General features: G+C 41.8%; 1 protein-coding gene across 2 annotated transcripts in view; it reads left to right on the top strand.

Moving 5' to 3' along the window:
- Window positions 1-808: 808 nt before the first annotated feature.
- PSD2 (pleckstrin and Sec7 domain containing 2) overlaps window positions 809-16854 on the top strand; it is a 71093-nt gene continuing 55047 nt past the window's right edge. For both annotated transcript variants that reach the window (XM_074291544.1, XM_074291545.1), the window contains exon 1: window positions 809-1402. The gene's annotated coding sequence lies outside the window, so the exon portion shown is untranslated. The remainder of the gene's footprint in view (window positions 1403-16854) is intronic.

Genomic DNA, 16854 nt, shown 5'->3' on the forward strand with positions numbered 1-16854 from the left:
AGGTGGGCTAAAGAAGTCCTGGAGACAGGAATTAAAGAAAGAACAAGAACTCTGGGGTGCAAGTTGGAGCAGGCTTCAGTCTTCGAGTGTGGGGATCTCTGTGAGGACCCTCATAGTCAGAATGGATGGGAGATAGCCCATTTTGAGAGTCAGTCTTGAACTTGGATTTGGGTGGGCCTGATCCTAAGAAACTGTTGGGGACTTCTGAAACAGATTATGTAGTCCAGAGATAATTGTTCTCTTCTTATTCTTCTAAAATTCTTTAAAAATTATTGTTTGGTAGATGTGACCCCAGCTATCCTCCTCCATATGCCTCTTTGCTCATCATTTATTTTCACCCTAATAATTCTGATTGTTTCTCTTCTCTTTTGACTCTTCCCTGTAATAGCCTTGCTCAGTCTTCCCCATTCTGAGTCTTTGTTTATGCTTGTGTCTATCTCTCTTTCACTAAGGATCTCTGTCTCTGTTTTCCTCTTGTCTGGTTCTGTGGGCTTCTCAAGCTTTCTCTCTCCTTCCTATAGGAATCTCTGGATCTGTCTCCTGTGTCTCTCTCTGCCTTCACGCCCTCCTTTCCAGGCTGTTTCTCGGAAAGGGAGAGAAAGGAAGGAGATAGCTTGCAGGAATGCCCCAGACCCAGGTACACACGACCGCCCCTCTCATAGCTCCCACAGCGTGGCTGGTCCTGGAGGCAGAGGGGAACTGGCGCCGGGAGCCCCGAATCCGCCTTCCCCCACGTGGGGAATTTTCTCTTGCTTCCCGCCTCCCCTTTCCCTCCTCCCTCATTCATTTTCTTAAAAAGGGCTAGGCAGCTCTCCCTCCTCCTTTCTCCCAGCCTTGCTCTGGGGCTGGGATTGGCTGGGCGGCCCCTAGCTCTGACCTGGGCACCCAAAGAAGGTGCCGATGCTCTTAGCACTTTGCACACACTTCTTGGAGCCTCCTGACAGAGGAGCTTGGCACCCCAGCTCCCTGACTACTACTGTGCAGGGCTCAGGCGGCAGACCGACAGACGGACTTACCGACCGACCGCTGCCTTCCCATCCTTCCACCGACTGCAGTCTTCTTCCCTCCTCCCTTCCTTCTCCTCCTCTCTTCTCCCCTCCCCTCCTCGACTCCTTGGTCCCCTCCCCCCACTCTCTATCCCGACCCCCACCCCCTTCACCCCTTTCTCCTCTCTCTCCTTCTGTATCCTCGATCTAGAGCAATCTCCTGACACCTGAGGGAAGTGCTGAGGAGAGCTGAGCAGCCGAGAAGAAAGAAGAGGGGGGAAGTGGAGGGGCTGGGTGCCGGAGCGGAGGGGCTGAGCCCCCCGGGCACGGGCGGGGCGGCTGCTTCTTCCGCATGGCTCCTCGATGAGGAGGCCATCTGAGCTCGGGCAGCGTTGGAAGGAGAGTCTGGGACTCTGGTGAGTGTGAGAGGCAGCGCTGGGCTCTCCCCCTGCCCAGGGGACTTGGTGGGTGGCTCCAGTCACTCTCGTGGTTTGGTGGATGGAAGGGGATGAGTTGGTTCTAGTCTAGTGTGTCCCTTCCTGCCTGGGTCGGTTAAGGTAGCCGTACGCCCCAAAAGCTGAGGTCCCCGCCCCCCTTGGCCTGGGGAGGGGGCGCGCAGAACCAGGGCTAAACTAAGCGAAGATCCTGCTTGAAACCCACGACTCTCTGGAGATCTACAGACCATGAGTGAGACCATCCAGCCTGAGGTGGACTTAGGGGGCTGAGTGTCCTCTTGGGGTTGGTCCTATTGAGATCAGGACATTTTACCCCGGACTGTGATAACAAAGCTACATTTAGAGATCAATCCGGCAGTGGCTATAGCATCCCAATGACGTGGTTGTCATGGAGATGGTACGGGGAAGCTGGAGTGATAGGAATGCATCTGGACTGGAGATGGGCTTTGCTAGAGAGTGATGCTCTGTACCCGCCCCCCATCCCCACCTACCCCACCCCCCAGGTCTTTTTGTCTGAGTGAGGTGACATATTTGTTCATCTCTCCATAAAACAATAAAATCCTACAAAGCTTGGTCTAAGGGATTTCTCATTATCTGGAGCTTAACTGAATTGTTCCTTCAACATCGGTCTCAGCTTCTGTTCAATATGCTTTCTTGATTTTGTAAAAACTGGTTCAGGAGGAAGAGGATAGAGAGGCCAGGACAGTTTAGCCTCTGGAGGCAGGGGCTCTTTGGTAGGAAAGGCTGCTGGGGTGCATTGGGTGGGTGGTGGGTGGGTATCTCTCTGGCCAGGATGATTTTCACCCTGGAAGAGGCTTTTTATAATTTATTTTTGTTTTCTTTCCTTTAACTTTGATGGCCCTAGCCTGGCCAGTCTCTTCTCAGGCTTTGCCTGATCAAGGAATAGCACTAGTGGGGGTGTGGCAGGTGCAGGGGAAAGACTGGAAACATATAATGGAGAAAAGTCCCTATGGTTGGTCCACAGAGGCAGACTGGCTTGAGGATTTAGGATTGTATATGTAGCTATGTCCTGGGAGCTGATCCTCTGACTGAGTCCTTAGCTAGTCTCTTCTTGTTCTCTGTCTCCTGGATATGGCTAGAGAACATCTGATCTACTTTGCTCTTTCCCCATCCCTACCTCCTTCCCTAGATCTGGGAATGAATGGACTGTCAGTCAATATGAGGAATGGAAAAGAATATCCGTGTGTATTTTGGGGAGTACATTGTCTTTTTAAGGATCCTATGTCTCCTTAATGTAACCTCTGCTAAGTTCCCTTTGTTTTGGCTGTGACCCTATTGTAGGGAATTGATCTGGCAAAAAAGCCCATCAGTGTGGAAGAGTTTCCATGAGATGATCTAAAAAAAGGCCTGGGTCAATTTGGTAAGGTTTCTGCGAAGTGAAGGTGAGGAGGTCTCTGATAAGCTGGGTATTCCTGGGTTCTTAAATTGTATTTTTGGCTGGGGAAGAAGACAAGGTCAGTGAGAGAAATAGTGATAGTCAATAAGTTGAGCAATGAGCCTGAGATCTTGGGAGCTAAAAAGTGTTAATGGGGAGAGGACAGTCCTCTAGATAGACAGAGATTTATCTAGTAGAGTCCAGGACAGGGTTGAGGGAAATACTGTGGCCATAGCAACAAGAAATTTGATCTCTGAGACTGTGCCTTTTTCCTTCTTTCTTCACTACTCTCCCCCTCACTGCCCCAACTCCCCAACTGCCCTTGCCACCCCCTCCCCTAACAAATCAAAAAAATCTGACAGTTTCTGCTCTTGTGGTGATTGCATTTTTGGATGGGATGTCCTGAGTAATTTGGAATTCTGGGAGCCAAGTATTCCAGATTTTTTTGAAGAAAGTAAGAGTTCTGTCACTTGGGGATACTGGGGGCCTCAACATTCCCATCTCTAAATTTGACCATCACCCTTTTCCCATCTCTACCTTGATCTTGCAATCTCTTCCCTAACCAAGGTTCATTCTGGATCCAAAATTCAGGATTTGATCCTGAGGTGGACCCAGAAGTATCAGAATGTTGTGGTGGTGAGATATAACTATCAACTAAATTATAACAAGAGGATGGATTTACTGCCCATCATGAGGACAGGAAGAGAGAGCCAAACCACTGTTAATGCCAAAGGAACTAGATACAGGTCATCTTCTCCCAGAGTTCTTGAGGACATAAGAAAAGAGGGAATTCTAAATTGGCTCATTTAATAGAGGAAATTAATGGCTAATGAGGGAGGGGGCTTAGTTTCTGGCATGAGTCTGGTGGTTCTAGGTTAGTAGATGAGGCCATTCCAACAGCTGTTTGATGTTCTAATCCTGCTTGGCTTTCTCCTATTCATGATCTCAAGATCTTCTTGTTGCCCTTGGGATGTTTCACAGGTAGTATGGCCTAGTGGCTCTGGTCAGTTTTTGGAGAAGATTCATTTATTTTTCTCCCTCTAGATGTCTACTTTTCTTTCTGTCTCTGTGTCTTAGTGTATACCTCCCTCTCTCCCTTCCTCCGTCTTTCCCTCTCTCCCTCCCTCTTTCCTTCTCTCTCTCTCTCTCTCTCTCTCTCTCTCTCTCTCTCTCTCTCTCTCTCTCTCTCTCTCTCTCCCCCCCCCTCTTTCTCTTTTATCGTAAAAGGAAAAAAGTCTTTAGAAATACATGATTAAGAGCTGATCATTTATAGTCCAACCTCATCATTTTACAAACGAGGAAATTGAGGATATTAAATGACTTACTTATATGTAAACCTGAAGAGATGGGTTTGATGGAGCATTGGGAAATGGGGTTAGACAGAAGAAGGGACTAATGAGGAATGGTTAATGAGAGAAAGGAGTCTAGGGATTCTCATTCTCTGGGAATTTGAAAGAAGAGGATTGCCCACAATTCTGTCTGGAGAATGCTAGGACAACTGAGGAAGGGGAAGCCAAGTGATGGGCCCAGGATTGCCAGGCAATTCAGTCAATCAATTAGTCAATCAACAAATATTTCTAATGTGCCAGGTTTTGGCTTCATCAGAGTAGAGACCCTGTATTTGGGTTTCCAGTCTTCCTCTGTCTCCCCTTCCCAGAATATCTCCCTTGGAGTTCCTTGCCAGAATGGGGTTTTCTGAGACACTCTTCCTCCAAGTGGCAGACGACGCTCGAGACACTTCTCCAGATGGCCTTTTCCAGGAAAATGTTGTGAGTGGTGTCTTATGTTTTGGGAGTCCATATTTAGCCTAGCTTCTCGTGCAATGCAGACACTCATTCTGTTATACCCTCCCCACGTCCCAAGGAGTTTTTATTTGTTGCTTTCTGGAGATCTTTAGAGGATGTAGCTGCCTCCTGGAAGATCCCTTCCCTTGTGCTGGACCCTCAGGAAAATCTGATTTTTTAGGTCAAGTGCTTCCCCCTCAGAACAGCCTTTTCCCAGCATAGAGGAAAGAGATGCTTCCAGCCTTGTTAGTACTTCTCACCTCGGTTTGGCTTTCCTCTCTATCTCTCTTGGCTTCCTTTACAGGTTGGCCCTCAGCAAAACTTTTAACATTTTTTTTTAACATTAACATTTTAACATGGTGACTTCATGCAACTCCTAAATATACTAGACTTTCCAGGAAGAAAGATTTTCATATTCAAAGATTCGACCTTACAACATCTCTTGCATCCATTCCCTTTTTTCCATTTGTGTAGCTGCCATTCTTGTTCAGGCTCAGTCACCCCTCTCCTGGAATAGCATAATAACCTCCTAATTGGTCTGATTTGCTTTTCTTTCTGATCTATCCTCCATTTTGCTTTGCAATCAATATTCCTAAAGCAGAGGTTTGGCTATGTTACTTCCTTGTTCAAGAAACTTCAGTAGCATCCTATTACTTCTGGGGAAAATAATACAAATTCCTGTTTGACTTTTCATGCTCCTCACAGTTTGGCTCCAGTATATCTTTCCAAATTGTGCATATCTACCCCTCATGCACTCTGTATTCTAGCTCTACAGCTCTTCACTGTTAACCTCCATATGACATTACATTTGTTTCTTGCCTTTGTTTTCCCTAAGTCTAGAATACTCTTCTTCATTTTTACCTTTTATATAGTTTCCTTGAAATACCTAGCTTCTTTCAAAGCTCAGCAAGGGTCCCCTCCTGTTTCAGTGTTCTCTGCCCTTGAAATTACCTTTTCACAATATTGTGTTTACTTATCTGTATATGTGTCCCACCCCTGAATGGAATGTAATCTCCTTGAGGTCAGGAACAATTTTGAGTTTTTGTCTTCCTATCTCTGTGTCTTTGTATTATTGCTGAATTGAATAGAAAGATGATATCAGAATGGGGGTAGAAGGTAGAAGGATAATAGTGGAGGATATTGAGGAAATGAAGTCTAAAGAAATAAGTTTCTAATGGTTGAATTTCAGGCACCCATTGGGGAATTGTTTCTTTGTAGTTTAAAAATTGTATGTACTGTCAAAAAATTTATAATTATAAAATCAATTTTTAAAAAATTGTATCAGATGGGCAGCTCCTGAATCTGGCTGTGCAAAGACTGACCTTGTTCCTTAGACTTCACTGAGCTATTCAAAAGAAGGATCTTCCTGGGCAAGCAGAATGACCTGGAATATTCATTTGAGCAGAAGACTGAAGACTATAACTTTGGAAAAATGATTTCTCATTTCTGGACTTCAATTTCCTCCATTATCTTCATATAATATGAGGGGATTGGGCCAGATGAACTCTAAGGTCCTTTGCCTACTCTGATATTCAGTGTTCCAAGATGCAGATCCAGAGTGGAGATAACAAGGACTTTTAAATTCATAATGTAGGTGGAGGTGAGCTAAGAATGGTACTACAACTTGGTTCCCCAAACCTTGAAACTTGGGACAGAAACTTTAGGATAAATCAAAGGAAATCTTTCACCAGCAGGATGTCAATTTTTGGAATACAGTACCTCAAGTGGTGATGTTGGCTTTAAATGAAAATAGATCCATGGATTCAGATTTGGATCTGATTCATTATGGATCTGATATCAATGGATTCATTAATTCTTCATGGGCTTTGTCCCCAATTCCTGTAGGTGGGTATGATGTTAGAGAAGAGGTCACATCCTTTTATGAACCATTTTTTGGAATTCCCATTAGAGACAGTACTGGGCTGGAAAGAGCTGAGGATAACCTAGTGTTTTTATTTTTGTCTTGTTTTGGAGAGGCAATTTTATAAGTATCTTGTTCAGGATCACACAGCTAGTAAGGTCTGAGGCCACATTTGAATTCAGGTTTTCCTGACTCCAAAGCCAGTGCTCTATCCACTGTGCCACCCAACTACTCTGTAATAGTCCTATTGATAAATGCACATTGCTTTTTAACATTTTATTATTATTTCTTGTCCTTCATTCTCACAGAGGACCATGCTATCAGGAAGATAATGCCATGATTTGCAAGTGAATTGGATTTAAGTGAGAGAGGACTGTGCAAAGTCACCATCTGCATTTCTGGAGTCATTTGGGCCCATTTGTAATATATAGATCAAGGTGACCAGAAATGGCCTCAGATGAGGTGGGAATCTTTGGCCTTTTTAAGTTAAGGTCTTTAACAGGTCTCAGTTTGACTGAGGCAATGCCCAATCAGGAATTAAGGCTGGGCTGTACTACATTGAGCTCTCTTATCCAGGATGATGTCAGCTGCAACTCTGCTAGAATTATAAAGTTTTGAAGGTGGAAGTGACTACCTTGTCCTCTTCTCATGTCCTAGGCAACATTTCTGACAAGTTCAAGTGGTTTCTGTGAACACTTTCAGTAAAATAGAGATCACAAGAAGGTCTGTTTGCCTCCTGGACAGCTTGGAGTTCTTTATATGGAGATAGAGATTGTCTTCCTATAATTTCTGTGTATTGGGTTTAGTTTTCACCCTTTTGATTAACATAGAAAAAGTCTAATTCCCCTTCCACCAGACAGCCCTTCAGATATTTAATGATGATTCATGGTCCTCTTCCAAATCTTTTTTTTAAAGCTAATTATGTCCAGTTCATATAACATGGTTTCTATGCATTTCTGCAGCTTAGTTATCTTCTCAGCATTCTCTGGTTTTCTATATGGTACATTGATTGGCATTGATAGGCATATATTCCAGATGTAATCAGGCCATTGCAGTGAATAGTGGAACCCTTGTTTTATATATTATATTTTTGTTTGTGTTTTCACAAATCAGACAGCTAGGTATTATGGTAGATAAGCACTAAGCCTGAAGTCAAGAAGACTTGAATTCCAATCTTGTCTCGAACCCTTAATACTTGCATGACTTGTAGCAAGTCACTTAGCCCTGTTTGTTTCAGTTTCCTCATCTGTAAAGCAACCTGGAGAAGAAAATGGCAAACCACTCCAGTGTCTTTGCCAATAAAATCCAAAATGAGTTTGTTATGATTGAAAATAACTGAACCACAAAATCCTAAAGTCATAATTAGGATTTTAAAAAATATTTTAGCAGTCATATCACACTATAGAGTCCTTTTTTTAACTCCAGGAAAAAGCTAAGTGGTACCAACAGATTATATACACACATGTGTATGTCTATATATCTATATTATATATATGTAAAGAGAGATACACCTACACACATATTGTTTAAGCTATATCTTTCCCATAGCATCTTCCATTTCTTTTAACCTAAAGAGCAAATTTCACTTTCACCCTTTAAAAATTTTTGTTGTTTTAGCTTCAGCCCAATCAATTTGATGATTTTGTTATCCAATGTATTACCTATCTGCCCCAGATTTGTGTAATCTATGAATCTGATAAACATGCCATCAAAATTTGCATTCAAGTTAGTCAACATTTATTAAGTGCCAACTACCTGTCAGGCTTTGTGCTTTGAACTGGAATTGTTGATAAAAATGCTGACCAGGCCAGGTCTTAGGACAGTTCCCTATAACTAACAATGAAGAACCACCTCTAGGTTGACATCTCTCTATCAACACTTTCAGAGATGATTGTTTAAGAAGTTAGTTAACTGTGCTATCAGGCTAGCGTGAGGAACTTTACCCCATGCCTTCTTGCCATCGAGATATTCTGTATCTGTGTATGCTTCTGATCTAATCAAAAAGGAAATGAGGTTAGTTTGGAATGACACATATATGTTTGGCATTTAAAGCCCTCCATTACTTGGTCTTCTTCCCTTTCCAGTCTTAACTGTCCTTCACGTACTATGCAATCTGAAGTCTTCTTGTTGGTTTATTTTGGCCATGGTGTGCCTTTGTCTTGGAATTCTCTCTCTCCTCACCACCTCCTGCCTTCCCTGGTCTCCTTGAAGATTGAGCTCTAATTCTAATTCCTGGCAGAGTTCTTTCTTCTGCATTTCTTTCCCCCTCCCTCTGCCCCAAGCTTGCACTCTGATATTACCTCATATTAATTCAGTATATATTTTGCATGTACATAGTTACTTGGGTGTTGCTCCCTCCATTAGAACATGAGCTCCTTGAGGTCAGGGCTGGTGTCTTTGTGTTTCTTTGAATATCCATCACATAGTACTATGCCTTGCATTTAGGAAATACTTAAAAAATACTTGCTGTCTATTCTTTTTTTTCCTCTCTGAGGCTGGGGTTAAGTGACTTGCTCAGGGTCACACAGCTAGTAAGTGTTAAGTGTCTGAGATCAGATTTGAACTTAGATCCTCCTGAATTCAGGGCTGGTGCTCTGTCCACCTTGCCACCTAGCTGCCCCGTTGCTGTCTATTCTTTGTGAGCCAATGATGATTCCTGATAATTGTGTCCTTTATTTCCTAATGTTTACAAGCTAATTGAATTTATTTTAAGTCTGCAAACATTAAACTTATTCAAGAGATTGTATTTAATTGGGGGTAGGAAGACAAAAAAAATGTGATCTTGACCCTCAAGGACCAGTTGGATGAATTATGACCTTTCTCACAGTGGGTGTTCTTTGAATTTGTCCTTGAATAATAGACATAACCAGTCTAGCATCAGTTCATGCTCAAAGTCTTTTCAGTTTGGTGAAATTTGTCATAAGTTTCAGTCTGATATTACACATTTAGCATTTATTTACATTCTTCAGGCCCTAACTCTAAATTTTCCAGATTTAGTCCACTTTTCTTCTTCAAATATTCTACTTTCCAGATAAACTGGCTTTTTGCTTTTCATGTGTGTTTCATCTCAGATGGCATATTCATCTTAAATACTTTTGCCTCAAAATGAGAAGATGGAACTCATTGGAAAAGATCCTGATGTCAAGAAAGATTTAAGGCAAAAGGAGAAAGGGATGGAAGAAGGCGAGATGATAACATGATAAGACATGAGGTTGGACAGACATTGGGAGATGGTAGAGGACAGAAGGGCTTGGTGTGATATAGTCCATGGGGTCACAAAGAGGTGGATATAACTGAATAAATGAACAACAAAAATTTCATCTCCCATCTTTCCATCTGTTCCCTGTGCCTACCAATGCTCTTCCTTCTCCTTACCCTTATTGTGTCTTTGCTTCGGATCAAAAGCACTTCCTGCCTCTTCTAACCCTCCCCCTGCCCTTCCCCCCCAAATAGTCTCCCCTTTCCCTTGCATTTCTCTTTGTATCTCTCCATGAGGCTTTGCAAACAATCAGTGGTAGTGACATACCTTCAACTATAAGAATCTCTCAGTTCTTTCAAAACTCAAGTCAAATGCCTTCTATTTTGTTTGCATCTACCATATTCTGGTGTTTCTCAAAAATTACCTTAAGTTATTTTGGACATGCTTATTTGTCTTACTTAGTAGAATATAAATTCCTTGAGGACGGAGGCATTTGAATTTTTATCTTATCCTCAACATCGAGCATTTGACCTGGTTAATGATAGGCACTTAACAAATGCTTTTTGATTGATAGATAGTCTTTGAGAATACTGGGTCATTTCCATGGTATTGGAAGACATCAGAGTAGAATTTTAGGGGAGTTTTATGTTAACTGTGTCTTATTTTATTCTGTTCTAATTCTTTGAAAATTTATAATCCACATGTGTTATATATTGGACTTTTATAGTAACTAGAATAGTGGGTCTCAAATCTTAACTCTGAAAGATAAGAAGGTTTACTGTGTATGTAAATCAGCTGCTAAAATAGGCATATGGCATATTGGATAGCTTAATAAAAATGATTTGAGGATTATCTAGTAGTTTGGATTAACTTGGCTAACTGAAAGACAACTGCATCTGGAATTTAAAAATCTTGAAGTCAGCAAATTTATGCAACAGCTAAGCAACTGAGAGTGGCCTGAATTATCTAGAGAAAAAAGTTGTCTCTTTGTCAATGACAGGAGAGATGTGGGAGATGGCAAGAAAAGATAACCTTTGAGGAAGCCCCTTGAGAGTTTTAGTCAGCAAATTGCCTGAGAAAAAAGGTTATGCTGATTAGATGAAAATATTCATAAGGCTCCAGAATGTGGCCTTTGGGGAAAAAAAAACAAGAGGGAAAAGATGCAAGGGAACATTTCCTTGAGATCCTATTATCCCTTTGGTCCTTGACTAGTAGAGGGAAGTGACCAGGAGCTAGGGGAGAAAAATGGAAATCAACTTGGCCCAAAGCTCTAGTGGCTAGAATCTAGCCAATAGAGGTAAAGGAAACACTGAGTTCATCAAGCATCAAGATCAATTAAAGCACATTCCATTAATAACCCATAATTTGCACTGACTAACAGGATCTTGTTCCACGATTAACAGTCCAAAGATTATACTGTTAAGACCTCTTATCCAAGAAAGCATTGCCCACTTTAAGCATCTACATCCAAACACAGATGAAATGGTGAATCTGTTTTGAGGGGAAGCCTGGAAACCACAATGTCAGGGTCCTTGGTCTGGCTCTTTTTCCCCTTGTGAAATGAGAGTTCTTTCTCTATGTAGGTAGCCTCCTCATTTCCCAGAAATACGAAGGAAATCTTCTTTCTGCCTGATACCAGTTTCCTACAATCATCCCCACTACACCTGTTCTCCTGCTTGCCTTCCTGCCTTGCTTCTACCTTTCCAGTGTAGTAAGTTAATGAGGATGTTATCATATTTCTATTAGTCCTCTTTCCCTTTCCCCCCTTCCTTTCTTCCTCTCTCTTTTTCCCTTCCTTTCCCTCCTCTTTATCCATTTCCTCTTTCTCTTCTAACTAGATTCTATTTGCCTTGCTGGAAGTGAGCTCAGAGGCCATCTAGTACCACCTCCTCAGATGAAAGCACTGAGACCTAAGAAGGTGAATTGATGTGCCCAAAGTCATGCTATCAATCAGTCAATCAATAAGCATTTATTAAACACTTCCTATGTGCCAGCCATTATGGTAAGCTTTGAGTAGAAAGCTTCTGAGTCAGGATTGATACCCAGGTCATCTGACTCTGGACTAGTGTTATTTTCACTGGACCAGAATGTCTTCTGGAGCTTATGGTTTTAATAGGAAAAAGGAAATTCTTGCTCTTTTATGGGGTGGGACTAAGTAATGAAGCCCTGAAAGTTGAGAGAGCCTCAAGCTTTCTTTGCAGACAGCTTTGCTTTAGAATGTGACTGATCAGTCACCAAACACTAAGATTTGAAAGGCACCATGGAAAAATACAAAGAGAAATACAGGGGAAGAGAAGGCTATTTTTTTTTTTTTTGCAGGGGTTAGGGAGAAGGGATTGGTATTAGGGGAGGGAGAGATAGGAGGAGTTTTTAGTCTCTAGCAAAGGCTGGAAGATAAGGGTTAGTGGAAATGGCACAGCTCCCAGCTCTGGAGACTGTTATGGCTTTCCTCTCCCATCCTTCATTTACCAGTACTGGGCAGAGAAATAGCTCAGGGGCAGGCCAGCTGTGACTGCTCCCTGAGGCTCTTGGCTTGTTCTGGACGGGAAGAAGGGAAGGAAGAAAGAGTGAGGAGCTAAGGAGAGGGAGTATTATACATTAATTCACAAACTGAACCTCCCTCTTGGACCCTGGCCAGAGGTTACTGGTGCCAAGGCCAAAAACACCCTGGAGCACTGAGAAGCCACTCTCTGGGGATGCCTTCCTCCATCCCCACCCTTATTGCATTTTCCATAGCTTAAAAAAAATGCAGTTATTTCATTAGATTCTTAGGACATCCCTGGAATTATTCTTCAAAAATATTTTTTTTCAAATAAAGCCTTATTATTGTAAACGAGTTGCCTAGGGTCACATTGTTCTGAATAGTTTTCAGCACACCATCTGTCACTGGGTTTCCCTTTGTGCTATTTCCTTATGGGCAGGAAGGAGTGAGGTGGGGAGAGCTCTAGGGAGCCATTCCTGGTTTTGTTGGCTCTTGGTAGAGAGGTGTCCCTTCAGTCCCTTGTTTCTTCTGTCCCCCCCTCCCACCTCCCCCTGCTCTCTGTAATACAGAGTTGAACTACTTCTTGTCTTCTATGTCCCAAAGGCTACCCCCCAAAGGGTAGACTCTAAATTCTTATCCTGAGCCATTGCCCTTGGGTCCATCTATTCTCCCTTCTACACCCCCCCCCCATTCAGTTGCCTCTCAATTTTGGCCTGGAGACTGGGGACATGGCCTCTGCTGCCTCTGCTTTGGCAGAAACTCAGCTTCCTGGTGCCAGCTGCCTTGGCCTCCCCCTCTGTGGGCAGAGAGGAAGTGACTAGGGGAGTTGGGTTTGGAAGCTAGCCTTGGACAGCTGCAGTACTTTCTGGGATCTTGGGAGAGGGGGCAAAGCAGTACTGGAGAACAGCTGCAGATGTGGCTCAAACTTTGCAACTTCTAGGGTTCAAAAGAATAATTTCTACTCTTCAATTCAAGTTAAGTAGAAAAAAATGGAGGACCTCAGATAGGGAGTGAAGAGACCTGAAATTCTAATCTCTGTTTTGCCTCTTGCTAGTTATGTGATAATGGACGAGTCTCATTTTCTCTTTGTTCCTCAGTTTCTCCATCTGTAAAGTCAGAGCGTTGGGCCTAATACTTTTTAAAGTTACTTCCAAATCTGATATTCAATTTAAATCCATAGAAATTTATGACATGCCAACTATGTGCCAATCACTATTTATCTGGGTTAACAAGATAAAAATGAAACAATCTCTACCCTCAGGAAACTTACATTCTCAGGATAGGGTATTGTGGAGAGGGCAGGGAATAAAGTATATACAGATAAGAAATCATTACATATATATGCATGTATATATATACATACATATACATACATATATGTATATGAATGTGTATGTATTCACACATACACATAATATATGTATGTGTATAGTATCATTTTTTTGAGGGAAAAGCTCTAACAAATGGAAGGCATCAGAGAGGCTTTGTTTAAGAGGTGCTTTATGATTTCTTCAGCTCTGGGAGCTGTATTTCCCACCTTGTTAATTCTTACTGCATTCTTGTGGAATCAGGAGATCCACATATTAAAATTTCTATTTTAAAGAGCAAGTTACCAGTTGTCAGAGATTTTCCTGAAGTCATATAGCAAGTTTATGGAAATATGAGGCTAGGAGTACAAGCTCCCTAACCTGAATCAAAGGCTCCACTTGCTGTAATACAGCCTGATGAATTGGATACTTGCTAATTTTATGGCATCATGGTTCAAATTCTCAGGCTTTATTGGGTAGGGAGTATCCAAGCTCACAGTATGGTATAGTGGGTAAGACACTGAATTTGGAGTCAGGAAGACCTGGATTCAAATCCGCTTCAGAGACTTACTAGTTTTGTGATCCCAGACAAAAGAATTAACCTCTTGGAGATTATTCCTTATCTGTAAAGTGAGGAGGGTTGTACTCAATGGAACACAGCTTCCAACTGTTCCTGTAATCCCAAAGGCCCTTTTCTTTTAGATGATAAATAAGGGGCAAAATCTGTGGCTTAGAGAAGCACTACTCCTATTAAGGATCCTGGAAAAAATGTTTAATAGGATTGTGGGAGCTACCATAAAACATGTCTATTTCCTCTCCTCCAGTCCATACTCTAACTCTAAGTCCAAGTCACTACCTAACTCAATTCTCATATTATAAAATTTGAAGAAAAAGGGTAGAAATCATAACATTTGCTTTCTAGCACTGGCTCACTTGCTCCCTAGCTGTCTCTTTTCCTCCCTTGAAGGAAACAGGTAAATCTTGGAAAATCCATTTAAAACTAAGCTGCTTCCTGAATGCAATATCCTCAGAAGAACTGTTTCTGCCAAAGTGGGACTCAAAGAATCAGCTTTCTTTTGTCACATTTCCCTTCTTTAAACATGCTTCTGAACTTACCTCTGATCATGACTACCCAAATCATCTTCTTTATACCCTTGTCTTTTGCTAATTCATCATCTAGGAAGTGGGACATGTTTCCCCCAGTGTCATCCTTTTTCTCTGGTGGGGAAGGAGAGCAAAGTAAGACAGTGTGAAGGGTGGGAAGAAATGTTTTCCAGCTGAGTGCAGTGCCCCTGAAAAGTTTCCCCAGATAGACTATTTTTAAATGCAGTATCTCAGCTGGGAAAGGTTTGCAAGTTTGTACCTCAGGGATACTCACACTTAAATCTGGTCCCAAAATAACTGGCTCCTCCCACTGCCCTGGCTCAGCATAGCACTGAGCTAGGTGCTGTTACTACCAAAAGCAAAGCCCCTCTCTTGAGTGTTCCTACTTCATCTGTTGGAGTTGGGGCAGGAGAAGAAGGAAGGAAATGGAGAGAAGTCAAATGTCCCACTTCCCAGAAAAACACATAGGACTCACTGATGTAAGGTATTCTCAATTGTCTAAAAATCAATGAGTATTTTTGTGTGTCCCTAGGTAGGGAGTATTCTGAGCCTATGTTCAGGTGGCCTCACATAACTGTGGTCTGGAGCATATTGTCTGTAAATCCAATTGTTGTAGATCAAATTGCATTTAAAATTCATGAGTTAAATTTAAATAACTGCCCCAATTGTATCCACATTCCAGAGTAGTCAGACTCAAGTATGGGCAAACCACTCATTCAGAAATGGCATGGCTTTGAGCAAATCACTTCCTTTCTCTGACCCTTAGTTCCCTCTTTAAAATGTGTGTTGGACTAGATGATCTCTAAGATGTTTTCCCATTACGACATTCTGTGATTATTAGATCAAATAAGTCCCCTCTCCAAAGGGTTGGTACATGTCAAGAGGAACCCTGTGTGGGACTTTGGGGGAAGAAATTTTTGGGGGGAGAACAGGAGTGGATGACATTCTTCACTTTTATTATTATTTCCATTTAAAAGACTCTTGAGATGGAATTGTAGGGGTTAAGGTTGTGCTAGATAGAGCAGGGCTATCAAATATGCCGCTATTTTGCTGCCTGTAATGTTCTGCAACAATCAAGATAAAAATGTAGAAAAAGTTTAACAAAATACATAAAAATACAGTAGAATATACATAATGTCACTATGTGGTTTTCTAAGTCAATATGCAGCTTTCAGGGATCCTTATGTATGGTTTAGTGGCTCCTGTTTCTTTTTGAGCTTGATATCATTGTTAGAGCCTCTCATATGGATGCTAAGGCCAGTACAACTCCCTAGAGTAAAGATAGAGCCTCTCTCTGCTGAGTCTATTCAGGACCTCGGACAGCTCTCTGCACAGCTGGGCTTCCCCACTGGGGCCTGGGCAGCCAATTCTGCCTGTGCTTTATGCAGATCCATTATCCTCATTGCAGTTTATACTGTAACCACTACTCTTTTTTTTTTTTTTTTTGTGATTATTCATTTCCTACAATAAAATAAGGGCTCAATTGACATAATTGCTATCTCCATAAAAATCTTGCTTTAGAATACAGACAGCAGCCCATTGGAAGCAGAGAGGGAAGAAGATTTGAGATTACCAAATAATTATTTTTTTGACTCTTGGGGGAAATGAGTGATAGAGACATTAAGATGAGAAAGAGTTCTACTTTACTTAGTTTGATATTTGACAACAATCTAAGAAGTAATGTTGGGATACCCAGTGTGGAGTTGAGTGGGAAGGGGATAAGAGAATTGATCAGTTTTGATAGATCCTAGGATTTAAAGATAGAAAGGATCATTAAGATACTTGATTCTTCATTCTTTTTCATCCTTGATCACATCTAATCAGCTGCTCAGTCTTGCCACTTTTGTATCCAGATCTTTCATATCCCCTTCTCTCTACTCACACAGTCACTATCTTGTTCCAGGTCTTTATCAACTTTGTACTTTGAGTCTCTCCTTGGACATAACTGCCAAAATAATTGCCCAAACATATAGGTTTGATCATACCTTTGTCTTGGTTTCTTGCTCAAGGGCTCTCAGTTGCTCCCTACTCCTTTTGTAATTAAATTTTTAAAATTCTCATTTTAGCATCTAAAGCCCTTCAAAATTTGGTATCAGCCAAGTACTTTTCTAGGCTTATTTCATATTACTGACCTTCACACATTCTGTTCCAGTTGAACTTTCCTATTTACTGTTTCTTGAACTCAACAGTGTGTTTCCCACCTTGAGGCCTCTGCACCTCATGCTTAGAATGTCACCCTCATATTTAGAATGTATTTGTTCCTCACCCATTTATTAGAAT

The sequence above is a fragment of the Sminthopsis crassicaudata genome, chromosome 2 (assembly GCF_048593235.1).
Source record: "Sminthopsis crassicaudata isolate SCR6 chromosome 2, ASM4859323v1, whole genome shotgun sequence".
Taxonomy (NCBI): domain Eukaryota; kingdom Metazoa; phylum Chordata; class Mammalia; order Dasyuromorphia; family Dasyuridae; genus Sminthopsis; species Sminthopsis crassicaudata.